Below are 14216 nucleotides of genomic sequence, written 5' to 3' on the forward strand. Positions count from 1 at the left end.
GAAATGTCATAATCTTGTTGAAATTCTATGAATGATTTGAACATTGATATATACTTTAAAGCATAGATTTTTGCAATATGCATTTGGAATGGCTTTTTATTGAAATATGTTTTATCATTTACATAAAAACATTTTTAATGTCATTAAGCCATTAACAAGAAAAATGCTGTAATAATTGATAAAAGCAAGTAATAATTGATAAGAGAAAGGGATGAACCAACATCCCTGACAATAGTACTGTGCCATCTTCTGAAGTTCATCAAATTATCAATTCCTTCCTGAACAGAGGAATCACTAAAGTAGCATACAGTGCAGGAGCAGATGATAATCAAAATGAAGTGCAGCACTTACTATTCCTAGTTCTATCCATTATCAGCAATCTTTAGTTCAGCAGTGTAGATTGCTGTGCTTTAAAAGTTATGAGCATTTATAATAATGAAGGCTATATTCAGTGATTCCTTAAAATATAACTTAAGAAGATTTTAGGTGGTCTTCTGGACCTACTAACAAGGCACACTTCATCCGCACTACATAAGATTCATAAAGACTACAGGAATAATTTGTTATGATGGATAGTTTACTGTAGCAAACTTCTTTTAGCTTTAATGCATTATACCTAGTTAGGACTTTTCAGTACTCTGTTATATTGAGTGGGTTTTTTATAGCAGTGTTTACTATATGAGAGGCCAACTTATTTAGTAACTGGCTTAACCCAGATATTGTCTTAAGAAAAGATCTTACAATAAACCTAGTTGCATTTTATAACAGGGTGATAACTATATTCACTATCAACTAGACATTGGACAACTGTATTGGCACAGATGCTCATGCAGTGATTTTTCAAACATGTTTGATAGAAAACTTCAAAACAAATTATTGTTGAAATTGAAAGGGACAGACAACTGGTAGCCTGAATACAGCGATGGTGGCAAGTTGAGTATGGTGGAGCAATGTCTCGAAAAAAGAGTAGGATTATATATGTGATATGCTTGCAGAACATATCACAGGATTCTGTTCTGCAAGCATATAGTTCAGAGTCTAAGAGGAGTAAGTTGTTTGCAGATCATGCTAAATTCCAATCCTTTTGTGCTTCTGCTATGAGAGGATTGAAATAGGTCAGTGGTTGCTTGCAGCAGATAAAGGGAATGTTAGCTTAGTCTTGTCAACATTGCCATCATGCAGTTTAGCTAGAGGAAATGGGATGAGGCATATTGTACTGATTTGGTTTTGCTTGATATGCAAATCTGGTATGAATAATCTGAAGATGTTGGCTGTTAATAAGTCAAGTTCTGGGGATACACTGCAAAAAAAAATTATGAAAATAACTCATGACAAAGTGTGAAGTACACTGACTAATAAAAAGTCTAGAGGTAAAAGACTATTTTGAGACTGCAATGTTGAGTATGAAAAACAGACAGAGGGAATGTTCTCTGCAGTGCTTGACAGACAGGAGGCGGAGTGATATGATTAACACATAAGTTGGAGCGAGAAGTCTCTTAGATAGATAAAGGGGGGGGGGGGTATTGCATAATAATAAATAATAGGCAGTAGAAGGATGAGAGCTCATCCCTGAAAGCTGTATATGGGTCATATGAGTGGTGCATAAGTAAAATCCGAGTGAGTGGTGAATGCAATGTGTTAAACGTATTCAAAGCAAGCTATTATATGAATTGTGGTCTTAGAGAGTTTGGTCTCTACACAATAGAGGTCACAAAACCTAACACAGTGGTGCTGTGTGTGAGCATATTGATATGCTTCTTGAACAGTTGGAGAGTGTGGTTACTGGGGAAAGCAATATGGAGAAGCTGTTTCAAGAACAGATGTTCTTGAAACAGCTTCTTGATGAGTTTTGTTCCATTAGTTTGAGGATTATGTATATGGATACTCCAGCTACTCATGTTTTTACATGTTTTGAGGAAAGTGAAGGAGTATTGGTAACCAGTTTCGTAGAGCAGTGTCAATGAAAATATTTATTAAAAACAGACAGTGCAGAAACAAAGCATCTGTGAACAAGTGACTGGAGTTGGTTTATGACAGAGTATGTCGAGGGTGGGGAGTCTAATGAGCAGATTTGCCCTCTTCTGGATAGCATCGAGTATTCTGAGGAAAGTTTTTGGAGTACTACTCAAAATGTGAAAGCAGCATTCTAAGACAGTGGATTTGAGATTTATACAATGTTGGATAAGCAAAAAAGTGTCTTGAATAGAAGGGGATACCAAGTTTACAAAAAATGGCTAGTCAAAAAATATATATACTGTATACTGTTTTACTATCAGATTTGTATTCATTTACAATGTATATTAACTCTGTCATATCACAACAATAAAAAAAACAACCTATTTTTACATTTTTTGGATATAATAACTAATTATTGTTTTGCAAATGCAAGTCTCGTGTGGGCAAGGATCAAGAGAAAAGGAACCTGTTGATATTCTTTTTGAAGAGCTGGAGACTTAGTATTCTCTACCAAACAAACAAGAAAAACAAGATTATAAAGGAGCAGTACTTCTCTCCTACATATGGTCCATCAGTTACAATGTTGAAAAGGGATTAAACTTGCCTCCTTCCCATTCAACAAGATTTCAAGTTATATTAGGCCTTCAAAACTTCCTCATCTGTTACTTAAAAAAACCTGGTTGTCACAAGATTGCCTGTATCTGTGGTTTGTGTTACGTAAGACAGGCAGGCAGATCAAGAGATAATCATGTCGGGACATTTTAAGGATGTAGAGAAAAAAAGAAAACACAAATCAGGATTGACGGCACATGTAACAGAATTAAAATACATAAAGTAATATAGCAATGAACTGATCTAAACAGATTACAGTTTTGATTCTAGAGCTTTTAAAGAGTTATCTGAAATCCACACAGCGCAACAAAACATGATCTAACATCAAGTCTGGACTTCTGGTAAAACACTAGTCAAAGCATGCATGTAGATGCCAGTACGCATAATAACACTAATCAAGTTGCAACGTAGCATATGCATGCATTCCACTATTAGTGCTTTTTTTTTTTAATATTTGGCATTATGATCATTACTTGCTTGTAGCTTAAACTTTTTGTTTTAATTCATTTATTTCCTGAATAAGCAAACTAGAGTTGTTTCAAGAAACTAGGCTAGCTAGTTAAATATATTTTTACTACCAATTTTATATTAGATCAAATCTCTGGCATAGGCAGGCAGACTATTTGCCTCCCAGAAAGTGGGAATTTTAACCCCAACATCTCAGAAAAAGTGATTTCAGGCAAGTTCAATTGCTAGGGTTTAGGATCAAGAGATGACAGCAGTTACCTGCCATGCTCTTGCACTGATACTTTAAAATCATTGATAGCAATGGACTTAGCTTTCTGGTGAGGCTAAAGGGAGAAACCAATTTCCATAAAAAAAAATTAGGACTAAAAGAGTTTTATTTGCTTTATGGAATAAAAAGATGGAGGATTTATTTTATTTATTTGTATAGCACCTCCTGAAGTTCTGGTTGTTTGCAAGGAAAGGATTTTAATAAATTTAGTTTAATCCTTTATCCAAGTGTGAGCAAACAAAGTTTGCGCCTGAAAGTATCTTCAGGACTGAGGAAAGGTGGTACAACACCGGGCAACTTGTTGTAAAGGTGGAGCAAGCTAACATCACTCCTATCTCAGGATCTCCCATAATGCAAAACACATCTCCTTGTGGATATGTATAATGTTATGCATTAAGGGAAGGGCCACTACCCAGACTAGTTTTGACCTTTATTGAGGTCTCTTCAGTGGGAGCCAGGCCCGAGTGGAGATACCAGGCAGAAGCATTAGCAAGGTCATCTCTACCTATAGGAGTTGCCAAACGGTGTGCCACCTTTTTATTAAATTACTCTGGATTTAGAGAAAGATGTTGAAAGTTTATTTTTCACTTGGTTAGACTATAATAAATTTTGTTTAATCCTTTATCCAAGTGTGAGCAAACAAAGTTTGCACCTGAAAGTATCTTCAGGACTGGGGAAAGGTGGTACAACACCGGGCAACTTGTTGTAAAGGTGGAGCAATCCAGAGTAATTTAATAAAAAGGTGGCACACTGTTTGGCAACTCCTATAGGTAGAGATGACCTTGCTCATGCTTCTGCCTGGTATCTCCACTTGGGACTGGCTCCCACTGAAGAGAAAACTCAATAAAGGTCAAAACTAGTCTGGGTAGTGGCCCTTCCCTTAATGCATAACATTATACATATCCACAAGGAGATGTGTTTTGCATTATGGGAGATACTGAGATAGGAGTGATGTTAGCTTGCTCCACCTTTACAACAAGTTGCCCGGTGTTGTACCACCTTTCCCCAGTCCTGAAGATACTTTCAGGTGCAAACTTTGTTTGCTCACACTTGGATAAAGGATTAAACTAAATTTATTATAGTCTAACCAAGTGAAAAATAGACTTTCGAAAGGATTTTAAATTTTTATAAAAGTTGTACATCTTGTTGTATCCTTTGATTGGAAAAGACCTAGGTTCGCTTCTCATCATTATGAGGAAATTCCTTAGTTTTTTTTTCAATTGAAGATGAGTTAGCTAATCTCATTAGCAGGGTTCTCCCGGAAACTCTGGTTTTTCATCCCAAGCACAGACAAATCGGCCTTCAGAACACACACAATTTACACACTAAAGATATACTGTTGGCGATGATAGGCAGTAGATGGCATTGATGATAGTAATGTGGTAGCAGGAGAATTAAATAGTATGATCGACTTTGTGGGTGAAGCTGCATAAACAAATGAAAACTAATGTTATAATGATGTGATGTCTGTCAGTGTTATCATTCTTTTCATATGCACTCTAAGGTTTCCAGTGACTCCAATTTTCTCTTTTAAGCCTTATAATAGTAAGTATAAAGTAAAGCCTATGGATTATTAGGAAATGGGCTCTTTTCCTAATAATCCATAGTACTATTCATAAAATGGGTATGGATTACTTGGAATTGCGGTTGAAGCAACACCTGCTAGTCCCACATATGAGACAGGCTAACTCACCTTCGGCTGATAAGCCCTTATAAAGGTTTGCATCCTAGACAGAATTCAAACCGGGATCTTTTTAAACGACACCAGGGGTGAATGCTGGTCTTGAAATTCACGCTTGCTCTTATCATTCAGGGAGTGAGAGGTGTGATTGAAGTCTGATTAGCAGAATAATGAATTACTGACCATTTAAAACTATATATTTAGAAATGTATGGACATTTAATCATATAAATACAACATTTATTTCACAAATGATATTCTATCTTTTTCAATTTAGTTACTTGAATACAAATTCTACCCTACGGTTCTTCTTTATGAACTGGTCAATAACATCGTCATAAAAAGTTGGTTCTAACTTAATTTTTCCAAGCAAGATGCACACTTGTAAAGGCTGGCTGAAGCTCACTGGCTAGAGCTACTTTGACTGCGTATGGCCTGTTTAAGCAACAGAGTGAGACGACATGAAATGGCTATGTACACGCATGAAATCACAGTGCTGCTGCGAGGACCTGGAAGCTCCTACAACATAGCAAGCCACGGTAGCTTTGACTAGACGAGCAAGCATGGCCTTTGATACACAATGCAAAGCTCAATTATTGCCGTGCAAGCTTAAGACATCTTCTGTATATTTTATATACAGAGTCTTTAGCTTGCACATTGTCTACAAAAATAAAAGCCTAAATGGAATGCTTATAAATGCATGCATTTATTAACAAATAAATATTACTTCTTTCTCAATTAATGAGCTTGTGCAGCAAGCATGGAGAATTCGCCACTGAACATCACTCAGGCTATGGAAGAGCATAATTTCCTAACGCATCAAAAATAAATAATACTGTATTGTTTTGTGTGGAAAGAAAAGCGCCTCTGTAGCGCAATTAGAAGAAGGCAATTGAAAGTTTATTTTTCACTTGATTAAACTAAACTTATTATAGAAGAAGGCATGTTGATTAGAAAAGGCCTAAGTTCGATTCTCGTCGCGAAGAGGGATTTTTATATGGTGATTGTTATATGATGATGATGGTAGCGGCGGTTCGCTGTAGTTGGTGGATTAGGTGGTAGAGACGGAGAGTGGTAGACTACGTGCCCCTCCCCATTTTCACTGCTGGGAAATATTTCAGTGGTGCCTTCTTGACAAGTACTGATTAGAATAGCACAGGCGGTCATGTGGGCGTAAAATTTTGCTAGTGAACAATGAACTTTCTTAGGTTATTAAATTATGAATGCATGCATTTATTTGGTTTGACCAGTTTTAGTACCGGTATTTTTTCTGGAAAGCCTCTACTTATTCAGTGGATGCAAGTATACTTCAGAATTTAAATACGTTAATCAAGTATAAGTAATAGTACAAATGTTAAAAAATTATTCACTTCAAATCCCACTAGTACATTACAAAATTTCAATTATTAATTTTTTTAAAAAAAAATTAAACCATCTTAAAGAACTGCATAGCTTCGTGGTAACTCATATGACTAAGTGTAAAAAAAATAAGAGTAAAAAATATAAAAATAAGAGTATTATTATTTTAATAATTTTTTTTTTTTTTTAACAAGCTGATTCCAGAGTTGGTTAATCTTTGGCGAAAAGAGTTTTAACCCCGTAATTCACCCAAACGACCACATACAAATAAAGTACTAGGCAGGAAATTTTAGAACTCCATGTGAATGAACTTGACCTCAGCTATGGTGATATAATCAGACAGGCTAATATAAATTAAAGATACCAAGAAATTATATACTTGGTTTAACGCTTTATCCAAGTATAACAAACAAAGTTTGTGCCTGAAGTATTTTTAGGACTGGGGCAACTCGTATATCTGAAAATACTTCAGGCACAAACGTTGTTTGCTTACACTTGGATAAAGATTAAACTAAGCAGTGGAGGTGCTGCATGTACAAAATAAGAAAAATAATTCATTTTTTCGTAATCAGTAACCAATTTATTAATAAATAAATTTACATATTAAAAAAATTTGCTTTATCAAAAATATTATTGAAAATAAAATCCATTCTATTTTTGCCTTGAAAAATATTTCAATAACCTTTTCATTAAAATTTGTAATTTTAATGAAAAGTGGGACAACCTTTATTTTTAATTTATATTTTTCCATGTAACGATAATTGAGAAAATATAATTATTTTCAACAGTGACACTCGTCATAATTCAGCCTTGTATCTATAATAAATAAATAATGTTATTTTAACAATAAAATAAAATTTACCAAAAATATTTCACCCTAACCACGAACACACACCACTAAGAAAAGTTTCCTATCTCACGGAAATAACGCGCGCAAGCATACAATTTATCTATAGCGACACTGCTCAATGAGCAGTGTCAGATTCACTTGTGAATTCGACACTGCGTTAGAGCGCAGTGCATTTGTTTCGTAATCTAAAGCGTTAATCGAACAATTCCAATTAACTATTCAATCAATGTCGAAACATAAGCTGTAACCTTTAACATGTTGTATTGCATTTATATAATGTAAGCATTTATTATTTACAAACACAAACAAAATTTAACTTTTTCGTTTTTTTCCTTGGGGATGCTGCAGTTTCGCAGTGATTATGTACAAGCCGCCACTGAAACCAAGTGTATAATTTCTTGGTATCTTTAATTTATAGTATAACCAAGCGAAAAAACTTCCAACAATCAGACAGGTTGTTTACTGGTTAGAGAAGTAAACTAACTTAACAGTTATTACATTAACTCTTTTGGAGTCAAAGACTCACTGAGGGAGGGTGAAAGGTTTATACCATAAACAATTGCATACATTATTATATAAGAAGTACACACATATTACAAAAGTCTACAGACTTAACAGAAACTTTCTCCAGCCTGCATCATACATATACAGAAGCTTAGCTTGCTTACACTCTTAGCATTCACATCATACTCACCCACCACTCCACGTTCAAACTGTTCACTACCTGAAAAATCTTTCATATCCATCCGGTAAACGCCACCTCTCAACAGCTTAAGCGTCTCGATCATATCGCCTCTTTGCCTTTTAAGAGCCGAACTCTGAAAATTACAGGACTTCAATTTATCCTCATAGCTAACATTCCACATCCCTGAAATCATTTTTTTCAACTGCCTCTGCACCCTCTCCAAAGTATTTTCATCGCTTCCGAATCCCGGTAACCAGATTTGAGCCCAATAATCCAGGTGTGGCCTGCTGAGGGCCTTATACAATGAAATTACTACCATTGCAGCAATTCTCTTGAGTTGTGTATGCTACCTTTGCAATATGTCCTTGAATTTCAAATTTCGTTCCACCACAATCCCAAGATCCTGTGCTTCCTCAGTTACTTGTTTCACCTGCACATAATTTTGTTTTAATGCCTGGAACAAACTGAAATCAGTCTTCGTGATTCACTTCGAGTTTTAATAGTAGATTTTCCTAATGTACATGATCTATCGAGGAATTATAGCATATAGTCAAAATAGAAAGAATAGCGGGACACAAATAACATTTATAGCTGCAAGTTTGAGATGGTGAGAGTACAGATTTTGAAACATAAAATCAATATTGATACAAATAAACATAGAAGAGGTTTAGGCAAGCTCAAGAAATTTAAGTCATCTAAATTTAACACCAAAAAAATCTTTGAAATATTATTTTTCCTTACAACAGGAAAGAAAATATTTCTCTGCTAGCGTGACGAAATATTGGCTACACGACCGAACTAATTTTCTTTTATTGTCAATGCTACTTCATAAATAAAATAATTCTATAAATGCCTTTTAATTTCAGTAGGGAGTAGGCTTAACTCTCCGGCTAACTTTCGGAAATTGCGCCGAATGGGAAATATTGTGTTGTTTTTCAGCTTGAGTTACTGAAGCAATTATTTTAAATGCAAATATTTTTCAGACTAAACTCTGGATCACTATGTGACCTAAAGGCGGTTGTTCTTCGATTAGAATGGGACAGGCTCGCATGCACTTACAGTGAACTCACCAATTCACCTGATGACAAAATGTATTAAGTAGTAATAGTATTAATGTATTCAAATAAAAAAAAAAAATAGGTAACTGGAAAGAAAGGAATCAAAGGTGGCTACCTCGTAATTAGTCGATCAATCTTAGATTTTCTTTTTCTGTGAGTGAGGTAAAGGTGTACATAAAAATCTGTTCTGTTGCTGCAGTTTCCCCAAGAAACGCTGGCGTGCATATGGTAAGGTTCAGTTACAGGTTGGATGTATGCTAAGCTAAACATGAAAGCGTATACTGAACTTTTTCGTACCAACTGAAAAATTGTCTTTACTGCTGTCTTAATTTTTCAATAAATAGTTGCATTTAAAACACTAATGTTCTTTCTTGGAAATCGTATATGTGCTAACTGTGGGATACATTTTCAGCTGACACTGATTTAAAAATCGTAATGTGCACATGGTTGTGTAGGAGAGGGTATTATTGTTAAATCATGTTTATTTGCTGTTTTGTATGGCCTTTATGAATGCTATTTCTGATGATTTAACGAAAAACCGATAGACGTATACACATCATAATTGCTTTGGAATCAATATTAAATCCAAAGCAAATGTGCAGTTTTTCGTACAAAAAAAAAAAAAAAATCGTACGGTCTACTGATTCAGAACGGTTTGTTTTCTTTCTTCTCTCCCCCCCCCCCCCATCCCCAGTACGGGGAATTTTTTCTCTCAACAATTCTAAATAACATTTAAATAATACATCCATTAAGTGATGGGCGTACCGTGATTACTTCGTGAACCTGTCTATATCCACAATATGTTCTTTAATCTTCTGAAATGCGTTACCTCATCAGTCAAGAATCCCTGACCTTTAGCCAAGTGACCTCCTTTATTAACCCAATAGTGCTCTGGAGAAACAAGACCTTGTCACGGTAACCCAATCGTCTTTCGCTTTTCGTCTGCGCAGTATATTTAATGGCCATCTTCCTCATTGTTCTCGTCAGTGGTAGCAAAACAAAAATTATACTCGTCATTGACTAAGCAAAAAGTACTTAAACTTTTTTCATTTATGTTTTGAAATGACGGTAATAAACAAACTTAAATGATGTAAAAAGTCCTTCCAATAGTACCGGATCTGAATGGTAGGAAATTATGTTTGCTTGATTATGTAAGACTAGTAAACAAAAAAAAGTTGTCTGAGACATGAAGGAACCATATTTGTACTATACTTTCAGTAAGGAGATTGCAGTTACTCAACGTTTCAAAACTGAGCGCAAAATGGACGAAAATTGAATTTGTAATAGTTAAAAATCACTTTTTTTAATGGTTTAACAATAAGAAAATACTAAGGAACAACCTCCAAATTCCGACGCTAGAGGATAATATGAAATATACATAAATATTAAATATATAGAAAACATCTCAACATCAATTTTGCCATCTTATTATATATGTCGCTACAGTAGGCGCTAAGATTTTAACTTTTATTACGTTACTCAAAGTGTTATTACGTCTTTTTCCTGCTTTATCATTAACTAGGGCTATGTCGTGTCTCCAGCGCATTGCGATCCATCAAAAGATGTTTAACCATGAATATGTTTACAGATAACCAAAGTGATCGGAATATTGACTTTAATATCTATAGAAAATGCACCAGAAATCCTTAAAAATAGCACTGATAAAAGTACAATACCAAAAATACAATATTTTAGACAAATGTAGGGCGCACTTCGTTTGTCATATTTTATCCAAATACCATTTTGCATTTTCAGATTGTTTTTAGTTTTGAGGCAAACTTTAATTTGCTTGTTTCTGGAAAGGCTCAACCAAATAGACAAACTTTTAGATATACTGACGTTTGTTTTAGGATGCGACCACTTCAGCGAGTAATATGACATTTTCTTAACGAAAGAATTAACCTGCACACACCGTTTCATTTGTGCGATAAATGTCAGCTGATATCAACTATTACAAAATACATTAAAAATACCAACGATTTTTTATTTATTTATTTTTTATTTATTGCAGGTGCTATTATTTGTAAATAAATAACTCCATCGCCTTTTATTCCCAAAGTAGTCGGTGGAACTCTTTTTAATCCCAACTTTTAAAAAAATCGGTTTCCGCTCAAGAAGTTATCTACAGTAGTAGAACAGACAACTACCGTTTTCTGATATTTATTTGGTTAAAGAAAATAAAACAGAATAAAATCGATATTAAAAGGAAGGGACCAAAAAATGGATGTTCATGACAGTTCACGGCACTACAATTTCACTAACGTTGTCCTCATTTAAAAATCAGTTTTAGTTCTTAAGCATTAGAATGATATATCACATAGAATTTGTTATATATTAAATATAACTGCATCATAGTTTTTATTCGAAATGTCAAATTTGTAAATCACATAACTAATATTTTCAAATACAATATATTTATTCATTTAGCATTTATTTCAGATATTGGCAACAATGGTTATTATTAATTAGATTATATTTTAATTTCATTTTGTTATTAATATTAATAGCAAGTGGGGTATTTATAGATATTAGTAAGTAGTGTAGTATATACTATCTATTTTTTTTTCTTTATTTAAATAACACTTCAACTTAACGTCATCAGATATGTTTATTGATGGATTTACCCCGCTAAGCTTCGAAGGTTATCAGTAGAAACATCACATCCAGAACAATTACTAATTAACATTTGCAAGTTTATATACAATCGGTTTATTTGTCTTGATTACGCAGACGGGGGGAAGGGATGAATTTGTTGAAGTTACCACCAGAGCAACGAAGGCTATGAAATCAATGTTTATTATTATTACATAACACCTCCAGAGAATCCAAAGACTCATCGAGGGAGGGCACCTACTCTACAACTCATTATCTACACCAACGCCATCTACCGCCGACCACCACCACTATTTTCACAGACAATCAAACATCCATGCCCACGGCGGGATTCGAACCCGCAGTCTTTTGGGTGGAGAGTGGATATGCTATCCACTCGGCCAACCTGTCCCCCCCCCCTTTTTTTTTAATCTGCATTGCAAGAGTTTTATATTATTTGTTTGGTATTTGCTAATCATTTTAGTGTTGATCTGCCAGATACAAACAAATGTTTAATATAAATATTCTTACACATATCCAGTGTATAGCTTGGAGGTCATGAATAGCTGCGCATGCATATTACGAGTGATATTCCACACTTTATGCAGTCAGTTTTTGTTTAACACGTGTTATGTAAAGGTGGGATATTCATAGTAAATTGTATCTGAGAGATACCGCGAACTCCGATGTCAGTATAGTATTGGTTTAGTTGTTTTTTCTTTGTTCATTAATTTCTAGATTGTAACGGAAAATAAATAAACCATCATATATTATATTTACAGTTTTTTTTTAAAGTTTTATCGCATTTTAGCACAGACTAGTAATGAATGTGTCTCTCAGATACACGCGAGCTACGCTGCAATTTTTTCTACCGCGATCTCCGCAGTGTTAATACCAGATTTTGTTTTCTAATGTTAGGATGTTTTTTGAGGAGTAAAATAAATATGCAAGGTATTTTTCCCATAGTTATTTTTAATGGGTGAGATCTCTAATTGTTCGGCAGTTTGCCAATGCCACATTACTGTTCTCAAAAAACCATTTTTTAATTGTGTCAAAGATAGTTTCTCCAAAGAAGCCTCCACAGAAGATTTTTAACACAGTATTCTTTTAATGTGAACGAGTTGCAATTTGAATGTTCAACTGCAGATGGTTATTTCATGCCGAATGACTGATTCACAAAGAGCTTTATAAATGATTATGAACACATGAAATTTACATGGTATTTCAAGCGAGTGATTTCGGTTGCTATCACTGTGAGCTTGTCACGTAGTTGATCTCAAATGGACTTTTTTTTTCCTTTTTTTAAGTTGATCCCATACACGAATGAGTTCGTTAGTCAACTTATAGTACTAAAGCACTATCGTGGATGGGTGGAGAGTTGGGAAAATAGAAACTTGTTCGTGTTCGATTTGAAGATCTATATTTATTTCTTGGGAAACATAAGGAGAGCGTTCCAGAATACAGCAGTACAAGGAATGAAAGAGAAGGAAAAGAAACTTGTTCTGTGAGTTTATGAACTGTGAAGGGGGGGGGCGACAGCTGCATGCGTTTCAGTGGATTTAGTACGCTCACACATGGACACCATCCAGGGTCATCGCTAGATTAGATCGCACCCTGAGGCAAACAATTAAATATCTTCCCTGCTGGATTATAAGACAAATATAAGAAAATCTCCAATTGCTATTTTGTTTTTATTACAAGAGAAACATTAATGCAAAGCGATTACATAATAGTAATTAAATGTTTGCTCTACACCGGGGATATCGCAGAATAAAACTGTTTATTTATAAGCTCTTCTAAATTAAAATTATAAGCTATGTCCGCCTCTATCCATGTAGTTGATAGACCAACCAATCTTTCTTGGGTCATTGCTGTTCGCAAATAATTTTTAATCAGTTTAAGCCTGGAAAAACTTCTTTCCGCACTTGCTACGCTAAGAGGAATTGTTAGCGTAGCAATGGCATCTAACACGATACGGCTGAACGAGCGCCCTTATTAAGCCGCGCCATGAAGCAGGATGCCTCTATGCTACACCCTGTCGACGGTACTGGCACCATCCCAAGTGTGAGAGCAATATTCGATAGATGGACGGGCAGATGATTTGTATAAGGTTAATAGTTGTTCAGAGGTCAAGTAACGCCTTGAGCGAAAGAAAAATCCTAGTTTTTGGATGCTGAGGAGGGAATGATTGTGGTATGTTTAGAAATGGAAAGCTCATCTTGTGAAGAATGTCATACGTAATACTTGAAGAAAACGATTCTTTCTTATGAGAAATAATTTTGTGTGAAGTGCTACATCCAGGATGTCCATATCAGGTGGAACAGCTCAAGACCATTACACCTGTGAAAACCAAACTTTATTTTGGATGATGCACTCGAGCACAAGTTCCTAAGGCATCTGTCACATTGGTACTTTCCTATCCGATTGGAAAGGTTTTATTACCGCAAGCTGCATGGTACGTATGTAGTCTGATACTGCTCCATATAGTGGTCCTTTATATAGTGTCCTATACTATATAAAGGCCTAAATCCAGAAGAAAGACTCTTGGAATAATTGTTTGCACATTAGACTTCAGAGCTTTCTGTACCACCCTTTCGACCATTCGAGTTAGGTCTTATATTTTTGGGCGTTTCTCACCTGAGGTGGGATTGTCACATTTCCATCAGCTGTTAATGTTGATTTTGGGAG

General features: G+C 35.1%; 1 protein-coding gene across 1 annotated transcript in view; it reads right to left on the reverse strand.

Annotated features, from left to right (window-relative positions):
- LOC150100719 (uncharacterized) overlaps positions 1–14216 on the reverse strand; it is a 102639-nt gene that overhangs the window by 17530 nt on the left and 70893 nt on the right. The gene's annotated exons all lie outside the window — the stretch shown is intronic.

Source organism: Typopeltis vanoorti, chromosome 12 (genome assembly GCF_054136105.1).
Source record: "Typopeltis vanoorti isolate ZY-2024b chromosome 12, IOZ_Tvanoo_1.0, whole genome shotgun sequence".
NCBI lineage: Eukaryota > Metazoa > Arthropoda > Arachnida > Uropygi > Thelyphonidae > Typopeltis > Typopeltis vanoorti.